The sequence below is a fragment of the Saccopteryx leptura genome, chromosome 12 (assembly GCF_036850995.1).
Source record: "Saccopteryx leptura isolate mSacLep1 chromosome 12, mSacLep1_pri_phased_curated, whole genome shotgun sequence".
NCBI classification, from domain to species: Eukaryota; Metazoa; Chordata; class Mammalia; order Chiroptera; family Emballonuridae; genus Saccopteryx; species Saccopteryx leptura.
This window is the reverse complement of record NC_089514.1, coordinates 29,922,057-29,933,339: the sequence shown is the minus strand read 5'-3', so window position 1 is coordinate 29,933,339 and position 11,283 is coordinate 29,922,057. Positions and strand designations below refer to the sequence as shown.

General features: G+C 42.9%; 1 long non-coding RNA gene across 1 annotated transcript in view; it reads left to right on the top strand.

Moving 5' to 3' along the window:
• Positions 1 to 5,239: 5,239 nt before the first annotated feature.
• Positions 5,240 to 11,283, top strand: part of LOC136383914 (uncharacterized) — a 91,481-nt gene continuing 85,437 nt past the window's right edge. Inside the window, exon 1 of the long non-coding RNA XR_010747503.1 lies at positions 5,240 to 5,427. This is a non-coding gene — a long non-coding RNA (uncharacterized lncRNA). The remainder of the gene's footprint in view (positions 5,428 to 11,283) is intronic.

The following is an 11,283-nucleotide window of genomic DNA, read 5'->3' as shown; positions in this document are numbered from 1 at the left end:
GTGGAAATTTCTTTAGCCTCTCACTAATTCAGCAGTCTTTACTAACTCTGAACTTACAGAACGTTTTCTAAACTTGCTCTTTCATAACTCTAGATCACTGCATAGAATTGTTTGAAACTCACTTATCAGGATGTCTTTTAAAGAATTTTTTTTCCTCTTTATAATTAGATGTATAATTAATTACCCAAGCTTTCTGTTACTGAAACTGCAGTAAGTGGAGCAAGGAAAATAGATACTGTGAAAATGCAAAGCAGTGACGTTACCCAAAAGCACAGTCATTAGTTTCAGTGAGATTGATTAATTCTTTTAAATGACTTTAAGGAAGTAGATTGGTTTCCTTTGAAATGGTACCATTATTCTTCAGACTTAATCTTATGTGACAGAATTAATTATTATATCTGAAATAATTATTGTGCTTCTCACACCTAAGAATTAAAAATTGACCTCACCCCATGGCATTTCATGTTAAAATGAAGAGTTGTCACGGTTATTTCTCTCCCACCTCTCCCACAGGTAATTCCTCCCAAGATTCAATCCAAGCTATTCTGTACACAGAAGGTCATCAAATAATTACTTATTTTGTTAGCTTTTATATAAGTCAGAATCACACCCAGGAGGCTAAGGTGTGGTATCACAGACATCAGATCTCTTAATACCCTAATTCTAAACCGGTCAGTCCACACAGAAACACCTGACAAGTAACAATCTGGCCTCTAGAGCCAAGGATGATGTGGTTAAATTAAATATTGACTGTTACTTTCATTTCTGGACTGTCTTTTAGAAATAGTAGCCCTCACCAGTAACAAAGCAGGAGTAAAACCTTCCTGAAGGACCTCACTCTTCATTTAGCTCAACAGTTTGGAGGGAGAAGGGAGATATAGAGGCAACACGAGTACAGTGACCCCATTTTCCACCCTCTGCACTGCACACAGGTCAGTAACTTGATTCACCTCTTTTTGCAGCTCTAGTGTTCTAGTCTTGAGTAAAGGTAACTAAAGAGGAACTTCAGTTCTGTGCTGTGATCCCCATAACTTCCTTCCCCTTGGATGGAATTTACCTGTACCTTTGAGCTCTGTGCTGAACATGTGAGATGGGAGAAACGTTAACCATCAGTGAAGTGGAAACAGACCAGACCCATGCCCCATCACCAGCAATCAGCAATCCCAGGGAAGTGAAGAAGTCACACAGAATGCTCAGCAAAGGATTGACCTCAGATAACCAAATGAGGAGGAGCCCACTTTCCAATGCTGTGTATAACACAATGTACTGATTAGTATTCAGTCTACTAGAATCCCTTTCATTTTAGGCAGTCAAGGATGAGCAGACCTATGTGGTCTTAGAAGGGAGGAGGAGCTTGTATTTCATGCTTTAGCAGTCACACTTCAGTGGGGGCTTCATAAACTCAAATGTACAGAACAAGTACCAAGGGTGTATCTTGCATTTCTTCGGCATTGTTGAGTCTTAGAAGCAAGCTCTACACTGCATGCTCATTAGCTTGACCTAAAGTCATTAAAAGCTACATTTGATAGGAACTTCCTAGTCTTCATCTAGATCGTAAAGGCTGAGGATTGGACCCTGTGCACTTCTGTATAGGTACTGCTTCAGTCTCTAAAGTTCTAAACTTAAACATGTTGTTAGGGGTCTGCATGTCAGGTCTTAAGATACAGAATAGACTCCAGGCCCTGGCCGGTTGGCTCAGCGGTAGAGCGTCGGCCTAGCGTGCGGAGGACCCGGGTTCGATTCCCGGCCAGGGCACACAGGAGAAGCGCCTATTTGCTTCTCCACCCCTCCACCGCGCTTTCCTCTCTGTCTCTCTCTTCCCCTCCCACAGCCAAGGCTCCATTGGAGCAAAGATGGCCCGGGCACTGGGGATGGCTCTGTGGCCTCTGCCTCAGGCGCTAGAGTGGCTCTGGTCGCAACATGGCGACGCCCAGGAGGGGCAGAGCATCGCCCCCTGGTGGGCAGAGCGTTGCCCCATGGTGGGCGTGCCGGGTGGATCCCGGTCGGGCGCATGCGGGAGTCTGTCTGACTGTCTCTCCCTGTTTCCAGCTTCAGAAAAATGAAAAAAGAAAAAAAAAAATGCAGAATAGACTCCAGGTCTGGGCTTTTGTTGCTGGAGTTAGAACCTTAATGTTGTATACCAAGAACTCCCTGAATCAGTTAATGGACTGGGTCGTGCTCAGACCATCAAATCGATAGTAGTGTGGCAAGTTGTATTCAGAGACTAAGCACAGATATTGTATTTGATTTTGATTTAGATTTTTTCTGTTATAGCCACATGTCTGTCAAGCAAACTTTGATAGCAGTGTAGATTGGAATTATACTGCTCACAAACATTAGGGGATATTTTATAGCTTCATATTCATTTTGCAATATCCCCTAATGTTTGTGAGCAGTATGTTTCTAATGATCTACTTGCACATTCACCATGGTAGTCTTGATTTTAGAATGGGAGGATAAATTGAGGGCAAAAAATAAAATTACTAGTTGGAATTTTATGAGCATTATATTAAATGACTTCCAAGAAACAATCTTACATAAAGAATTGTAAGAATAAAAACAACTGGGGAAACACCTGGCCGGGTAACTCAGTTGGTTAGAGTGTGTCCCTGATTTGCCAAAGTTGTGAGTTCAATCCCCAGTCAGGGCACATACAAGAAACAACCAATGAGTGTATAAATAAGTGGAACAAAAAACTGATGAATGTGTGTGTGTCTCTCTCTCCTTTTCTCTGTCTCTAAAATAATAATAATAAAAAAAACAGTTGGGGAAATTTGAATTACATATTTAGTTGGAAATTAGAAAGATAGCATTTTAGATTCACAAAGAGCAAGACTTATGTCTCATTCATCTTTATATCTCCCATAGAGCTTTGCAGAGAGTAGGTCATCCATAAATATTTGTTCAAATAAAAGGATCTCAGACGACAACTTTATTACACCTTATATTGTAACATGCCTGTGTGCTTTGGTCACAATCTATGGGATTTGGGTTAGATTTAGCTTTGAAGACTCCTCAGCCTTAAAGCTAATCATCCTATTATGCCGGGTTTTCTTACATTTTTGAGTGTCCAGGAAATCACCTAATGTGCCAGTTATTGTGCAGAATCCTAGACTAAATCGGTCTGAAGTGGGGCTATGAATCTGAATTAAAATTTTTTTTCAAATTGTATTTATTTTAGAGAGAGGAGAGAGAGAAGGGGGGAGGAGCAGGAAGCATCAACTCCCATATGACCTTGACCAGGCAAGCCCAGGGTCCTGAAGCAGCAACTTCAGCATTCTAGGTTGATGCTTTATCCACTGAACCAACACCAGTCAGGCCAATTTTTAAAATTATTTCCATTGATTTTAGTGCAGGTGATATGGAACCTCACTTTAGAAACATTGAATTATGCTGTATACTCTCTTGCTTCAAGTGTTTGCTTAAAATGTAGCAATGTATGTGAAACTTAACACTCTAAAGAAGCTAATTTTTATTAACCTAAGATAATTCTTTTTTTTTTCTTTTTTTTTTTTTTTTTCTGAAGCTGGAAACAGGGAGACAGTCAGACAGACTCCTGCATGCGCCCCACTGGGATCCACCCGGCATGCCCACCAGGGGCGACGCTCTGCCCACCAGGGGGCGTCACTCTGCCTCGACCAGAGCCACTCTAGCGCCTGGGGCAGAGGCCAAGGAGCCATCCCCAGCGCCCGGGCCATCTTTGCTCCAATGGAGCCTTGGCTGCGGGAGGGGAAGAGAGAGACAGAGAGGAAAGGGGGGGGGGGTGGAGAAGCAAATGGGCGCTTCTCCTGTGTGCCCTGGCCGGGAATCGAACCTGGGTCCCCCGCACGCCAGGCCGACGCTCTACCGCTGAGCCAACCAGCCAGGGCCTAACCTAAGATAATTCTGTCTAAAAATGTATATTTCACATATTTAGAAATCTTTGGAAGCCAAACTTTTACCCAAAATGAATATCACAGCAAACCAGAGTCGTCCACATACCTCTCACCACACCTGGCCGCCTTGATTTCCCACCATGTTTAAGGGCCCCTTATATCCTAACTGGTTAAGACTGGGTTGAGAAATGCTCTTTTCTCACTATCCCTATTTCCCCTTTGGGGCATGAAATGTGTACATGAATACATATATTTTAACATCCAAACTGATTCAACCTTACCCTAGTCTTGGATATCTATTTTTCTCTCTGGAAGTTTGCAGATTAATACTGAAGATCATGTCTGCCCCTGGCTGGATAGCTCAGTTGGTTGGAGCATCATCCCGAAGTGCAGAGGTTGGCCGTGTGATCCCCAGTCAGGGCACAGACAGGCACAGATCAATATTCCAGTGTCTCTCTTCCTCTCTCCCTCTCTAAAATCGATACAATTAACATTTAAAAGTAAATAAGTAAATAAAAGATCCGGTCCGGAGGCCCATGCGCCAGGCCTCCTGCTGCCCCGCAGACGGGCCCAGCCGGATCCTAGCCTCGGAGAAACCCTTCCATCAGGGGCTGCCTGCCTTTCAGGCCGTGTTCTCGCTTGCCCTGCCGACCACTCTACGGAAGAACAGAGATGAATTTGGGGGAAATAATTTCCTCAAGTCATTTTTCAAAAGGTGTTGGAGCATTCTTAAATGTTAACTGGAACTCGAATGGCTTTATTATTTTTAACTGCTGCATAGCTAAGTATGGCTGACAATCTGCCCCCTCGTCTCACCTGTGCCCGGATCCTGATACACCTGGTGCCTCACTAAGGAAATGGATTTGACCACTTACTGCCGCTCCGACTTTTTCATCTTGCCATCGTTAGCGTTTGAAACTCTTTGGCAGAGAAAATCGAGACTTTTAAAAAGAAAAATTGAAACTCATGATGGAATTTTAAATTCCAATACATTTACTTTTCAGTCATATTATAGTCTGCTTCATCACTTGCCCATTCTTAATTTTGCAATTTTAACCCAGGGACGCACACATTTGTGCCCATACACGTCCACTTTGGAGGCCTCTGCTGAGCCATCTGTCCTTGCCGGCTGGAGATGAACATGCAGGCAGGTGTTTGGCAGGTGCCCCTGGGATTCACACCAACAGGGAAGCGGGAGAAACAGGTTTGTGCAGAAGAGGGTGTTGAACCTGTCAAGCTGTCATAACAAAGGCCTAAGCCAGTCCCTCGGGGAAACTCTGGAGCTGGGCTGACTTTTCAGTCTTGTCCTACTGTGGCCCGGGCTGCCTGGCCTTTATACAGCAGTGTTTACCCATCACTGGACCGGGAAATAGACATGATCATAGGCAACTCAGCTCGCTTCAGCTGAGGGGAATTCCCCGAGAGAAACTAGTTGAGCACCAGCAGCTGCCGACACTCTCAGCAGCTGGGAAATGGGTGCCTCGAAGCTGAAGGGGGGACTGGGTCACCCCCCACGGTGTCCACTATAAGAGCACTGTAAAAGCGTCACCATGTAAGTTCACCCGTGACTTCTGTCTTTAGGCCTTTCTTGTTTTGTTCTCATTTCACGATTGTCCAGACCTTCCCACTCTCTGCACTCTTTGTACTTTGATTTTCAAAACTTACATTTTTTTTCCAATTTAAAAATTGAAAACAAGACTAAAGCAATACTTGTATAAAAACTACTAAAAAGTTACCCTGGACAGGTATGCTTTGCTCCAAAAGAGTAATTTTCTGAACCAACTCGTGGTGTGCGCCACAGTTTCCTTCGCCGTTTATTTGTCAGTGGACACTCAGGTTGCTTCTGTGTCTTGGCTGTTGTGAAGAATGCCGCCATGAGCGCAGCTGTGCAGACATCTCTTCCGATAGTGACTTCAGTGCCTTCAGACAGACTCCCAGCTGTGGGATTACGAGGTCTATGGTTGTTCAGTTCTTAATATTTTGATGACCTGACACTGTTTTCCATAATGGCTGTACCATTTTACATTCCCTCCCATAGTGTATAAGGGTTTCTTTTTCTCCACGTTACCAACATGTTACCTTTTTTGAGAGTAGCCATTCTACTAGATGTCAGGTGGTATCCGTGGTTTTGATTTATATTCCACTGATGATTAGTGATGTTGAGCACTTTTTCATGTACCTGTTGCCCAATTATATGTCTTCTTTAGAAATATGTCAGCCCTGGCCGATTAGCTTAGTGGTAGAGCATTGGCCTGGTGTGTGGATGTCTGGGTTCAATTCCAGGTCAGGGCACACAGGAGAAGCGACCATCTGCTTCTCCACCCCTCCCCCTCTTGCTTTTTTCTCTCTTTCTCTCTCTTCCCCTCCTGCAGCCATGGCTCAATTGGAGCGAGTTGTCCTCAGGTGCTGAGGATGGCTAATAGCTATATGGCCTCCATATCAGGCGTTAAAAGGGCTCCAGTTGCAACTGAGCAAGGGTCCCAGATGGGCAGAGCATTGCCCCCTGGTGGGCATGCCAGGTGGGTCCCGGTTGGGGTGCATGCCAGAGTCTGTCTCTGCTTCCTCTCCTCTCATTGAATAAATAAACAAAACAAAACCCAAAAATCAAAATATGTCTAATCAGGTCTTTGCCCATCTTTTAATTGGATTACAGTATTTGCTAAATGAATTGTAAAGCCAATTTCATAGAGAGACTAGAATGGTGGTTTCCAATGTATTGATTGGGAGAGGAGAAAATGGGGTGATGTAGGTAAAAAAGGTACACATTTTCAAATATAAGAAGAATGAGTTCTAAGGATCTAATGTAGAGCATGGTGACTATAGTTGGTAACATATTTTAGACTTGAAAGTTACTGCGACTAGATAGATCTTAAGCATTCTCTCCACACACAAAGAAAGAGAACTATTAAATATGTAAGGTGATACATATGCTAATCATTTTACCATCTATGTGTTTATCAAATCATCACATTGTACACTTCAAATATGTACGATTATATTTGTTGATTATTCCTCAATAAAGTTAAAAATAAATCTTATTGGAAGGAAGGAAGGAAGGAAGGAAGGAAGGAAGGAAGGAAGGAAGGAAGGAAGGAAGGAAGGAAGGAAAGAGAGAGAGAGAGAGAAAGAAAGAAAGAAAGAAAGAAAGAAAGAAAGAAAGAAAGAAAAAAAGAAAGAAAGAAAGAGAAAAGAAAGGAATAAAGAAAGAAAGGGGGAGAGAAGGAGGGAGGGAGGGGAAGGGAGGAAGGAAGGAAAGAATAGAAAGGAAAGAAAAGGAAAGGAAAAGGAAAAGGAGGGGGGGGAGGGGATGGGAGGGGAGAAAGGAAACTAGAATCTGCCTCTAAAACCAACCTGGCCAAAGAGGAGTGTAGACTGAGATCCAAAAGTGTTTTGTACTTATTATGTGCTGGCTTGACTTTCAACTCTATGTAGACCAATTCTAATACCTATCCTCTATGACAAACAGGATTATTACCCTAATATCTCCATGGGATGCTAACTGGTGTTTAGAGAAATTGATTGGTCCAATAAGTTCTTCTAACTGCACACCAGAATTACCTCAAAAGCTTAAAAAAAACCCTTGATGCTCAGGCCTCACTTCCGATCCACTGAATCAGTGAGGTCCAGGCTCTGCCACTTTCCACAGTGTCCTGGATAATTCTGATATCACCCAGAGGATGTCTGACAGCCACTGGTTGAAAGTGTAGTCTTGCCACTCAGGCCCAGACAGGCGTCAGTGGCTGTCTCCCAACAGCCATCTCTTGGTTTTTTGTTCACAACAGAAACCCAGTTATGCCAGGGCACCCTGTGCCTAGCGGATAAACACAGTTGTCTCAGTTTTCCACTCTAGCGGCATTATCCCATTGTACTGTCCCAAGTACCTTCCCATCTCCTTGCAGCTAGAGGCTGCCAGTTCTGGCCAAAACTATGTAAGGAGACTGCCCGAGATGGGGAGTTTCTAGGAGAGACTTGCTTCTGAAAAAAGAAGAGGGTCCACAGGGAGAGCTGTCTGGTGTTACTCCTTGAGCGTGGCGGTGAGAGGATGTGCTACTGAGAGCAGCAGTGATCTGTGGCCATGAGATGAGACGTCTGGAAAGCTAACATGCTGAGGAGGTAGGACAGAAAGGGGGCTGGGACGCTGATGACGTCATCAAACTGCACCAACCCTGGAACCATTACTAGGAGACTTACTGTGAGAGATAATTAGATTGTTATTGGGTATTTTGTTACATGCAGCTGAAAGCGTTTCAACCTGTACACAGGGTTAATTTAGAATGCAAATCAGAACTTCTGGTAAGGGGCTTGGGTTACTCACATTTTTAACAACTACCTGATTCTTTGTGCACTGAAGTCTAAGTACGCTGGTCTCACCTATCCAGAAAATGATGGAGCTGCTTCTAACTGGCCCATGCTTTTTTCATTTTACTGTGCTGCAAAGCATATTGTATTCCTCACCTGTTACCACACTTCCCATGGGAATGTTGGTAAATATCAGAAAATAGTAAAAAAGGAAATAACTTGGAGAAAACATGTCAACAAGTATTTTGTTTAAAAAAACACCCCACTCCAATCGAGAGATCCTATTTGCATATGCACTGGGAAGTAATGGGCATATGGGGAGTTGTGCAGGATGGGAGGAGCAGCCAAGATGGCACCATTTTTCACTTTAATTACAAGGAACCCGCTAAAGCAGGGGTCCCCAAACTACGGCCCGCGGGCCGCATGCGGCCCCCTGAGGCCATTTATCCGGCCCCCGCCGCACTTCCAGAAGGAGCACTTCTTTCATTGGTGGTCAGTGAGAGGAGCATAGTTCCCATTGAAATACTAGTCAGTTTGTTGATTTAAATTTACTAGTTCTTTATTTTAAATATTGTATTTGTTCCCATTTTGTTTTTTTACTTTAAAATAAGATATGTGCAGTGTGCATAGGGATTTGTTCATAGTTTTTTTTATAGTTCGGCCTTCCAACAGTCTGAGGGACAGTGAACTGGCCCCCTGTGTAAAAAGTTTGGGGACCCTTGCGCTAAAGGGTAGTAGCTCCCAGGGTCTCAGTGCTCACTATAATCGGCTTATACAACTTTTCATGAATATGTTAACTCCACATATCAGAATATGCCCTAATACTCTATGCAGGGACACAATCTTTTTGTCTAAAAGAAACCTTCCAGACTTCTCATTTTAGAATGTGTTGTATCTTCATCATTACCCCTAGAGTTGGTTCTGCTGTTTCCCACTTGGAAATGATCCCATCCATAGAAAATTGTATGTGAGCTCCCTGAAGAGGGTAGCCTCTCCCTTTTGTTCATTGTCCTATCCATCGCCTAGGGCCCAACGCTATGAACACAATGGGAAGTGTCCATCCAATGTCAACTGCAAGATCTCGAGGGACCCAGAAGACAGACAGCTTCTTGGGAACTGGTATTTGCGAGGCAATGGGAACATACCATCAGCTCATTCTTTCAGATGGGGCCCAAAACACAGAAAAGCAAAGTACTGTTCTAAAGGTCACAGAGTTAAGTAATTCCAGAGCCAACTCTCTGTATTTCTGTTCTCTTTCTCCCAAGTTCATTCCTCACAATGACCAAATCAATCTTCTTTAAAACCAACATCAAACACATCTTCCCTATGAAGATTACATGGAACAGGAAGGTAATTATTTACCCTCAGCAAATAACATGCTGCCAATTAAAATTTTTAAAAAGTGTACATTGTAGATTCCTCTCATGTAATTAGAACTTAATGTCCTTGAGACAAGGAAACATAACTCTGATATTGTGCAATACGTGCGGCCTAATGACTAGTATGTGGGCATTTACTCTGCATTCACTATGTTAATACCTAGAAGCACAGGTTTTAGAACTCTTTCTTTCACCTTCCCCCGTTCATAGTCCCTTTCAGTGCTTTACAAAAAGAATCATCATCTTGCTAAATTTACAAAGAAATGTCTGTCTGGTCAGGTTATTTCCTGTCTAATTCTGGGCACATCAGGAATTCTGGTCCACAATAGCTAACAAGAGAAATTGCAGAAATTTCTTTAAAATGTAAATGAGATCAAACCTGGTCAAAAGTTGCTGCTATTTCCCCATTGCCAGTAAGCCTAGATGTTCCCTTCAAGGATATCACTCAGGGGCACCAATGGTCACTCCGGGATCCTTCTTGTTTTAGAGCAAGAAGACCTCTTCCCAGCTCAGACATATGGGCTATGCAAGAACATACTCTGATCCTACACATCGCATTCAAGATATTCCAAATCAGTCAGTACCGTTTAAACTTTTCAGAGCTGGTTTGAGGATAGGAACAAACCGACAAGCAAGCAAATCTTACATAACAAATTAAAATATTTTGAAATGGCTGCTTTTAGTAGCTTCTCTGATTCCAAAGAATAAAATGGCCTTAAGAACTAAATAATTAAAGCAACAAAATAAACAAACTCACAGACAACAGTATGATGGTTACCAGAGGGGGGGTGGAGGAGGGAGGATGAAGAGGGTAAAAGGTATCAAATAAATGTTGACAGAAGGAAACTAGACTTTGAGTGGTGAGCACACAATACAATATATAGAAGATATATTATAGTGTTGTAAAGCAACCATACCTCACTTTCGTGGGTTTATGTATAGACACCAAGTCCAGATGAATTTTGAAGGGTTTTATTAAAAGGAGGAAATTTATTGCCTGACCAGGTGGTGGCACAGTGGATAGAGTGTCGAACTGGGACGCGGAGGACCCAGGTTCGAGACCCTGAGGTCACCAGCTTGAGCGTGGGCTCATCTGGTTTGAGCAAAAAGCTCACCAGCTTGGACTCAAGGTTGCTGGCTTGAGCAAGGGGTTACTCGGTGTGCTGTAGCCCCACGGTCAAGGCACATATGAGAAAGTCATCAATGAACAACTAAGGTGTCTCAATGAAAAACTGATGATTGATGCTTCTCATCTCTCTCCATTCCTATCTGTCTGTCCCTATTTATTCCTCTCTCTCTCTCTCTGTCTCTGTAAAAAAATAAATAATAAAAAAAAAAAACAGGAGGAAATTTATTAATATGCTAGCTGCATATGACTAACTTGGGGCATTGCTGACCCATATCATGCATGCCAAATACATCTCAGAGGCTGGTTATATACCCTTTGACCACATACAGGTTGCGGGGAGCATAATATCATGACACAAGCTTATAACATTTGTTTAGGGGATTCATAAGAACAGTAAAATTTTCAAGGTAATACAATGAAAGACATTTACAAATCTTTTAGTGTCTATCTCCACTCCTTTGCCTAGAAGTATGTTACTCTCAGGATTCCAGGAAGGGAGGAAGAGCCAAAATAAATGTAGGGTGGTATGTAAATTCTGTCTCTTATTGTAGGAGAGAAGAGGTTTCTCAGACAAGCTTTATTCTATAGTTAAAACTAAATG